Source organism: Tiliqua scincoides, chromosome 1 (genome assembly GCF_035046505.1).
Source record: "Tiliqua scincoides isolate rTilSci1 chromosome 1, rTilSci1.hap2, whole genome shotgun sequence".
NCBI classification, from domain to species: Eukaryota; Metazoa; Chordata; class Lepidosauria; order Squamata; family Scincidae; genus Tiliqua; species Tiliqua scincoides.
Genome location: NC_089821.1, coordinates 37,309,708 through 37,310,426, shown reverse-complemented (window position 1 = coordinate 37,310,426; position 719 = coordinate 37,309,708).

The window sequence follows — 719 nt, the reverse complement described above, 5'->3', positions numbered from 1 at the left end:
TTAGATAACAAGCAAACAGTGCTTCAAAAACAGGAAGACTAGGCTTAGGTTCTTTTCACTTAGCCCCTGATCAAGCATAACACAAACATAAGGTAAGCAAGTTGGTAATGCAGTTCTGCTTACCAAGTAACAGAGCAAAGTTTGAATTACAGGATGCAGCAAACCTTCTGGTTCAGCCAGTGATTGCATGGGTTAAAACCCCTGTTGGGAGCCTATGTACCTGATATAGTCCATCTTGAATTAAAGAAGAATGGAAGATAAGTGGAATAAATAACGTAATTAAATTGCACACATCTTTATAGATAGGGGGTATTACCTTAGTGCAGCAGTTCCCAAATATTTTTGACTGGCGGCTCCCTTGACCTACTGAGCCATTGGCTCTGGCTCCCCATTGGGGCTTCAATCCTGTTGATTGTATAGGGTGGTGAGTTTTTCACAAGGATTCTGTGGCTCCCGTGGCTGGTTTCTGTGGCTCCCCAGGGAGTCACGGCTCACAGTTTGGGAACCACTGTCTTAGTGTTTTGCATGCAGAAAGGTTCCAAATTGGCCTAACCTCCAGCTAAAAGGACTGGGTAGCAGAAGATGGCAAAAGACCCCCACCTGAGACCCTGAAGAATTGTTGCCATATGGACTAAACAAAACTGTGCTAAGTGGAGCAAGATCTGATTCATTGTATGTCATTCCCCCCACCCACCCACACGCATTTGGATTGGTTCAAA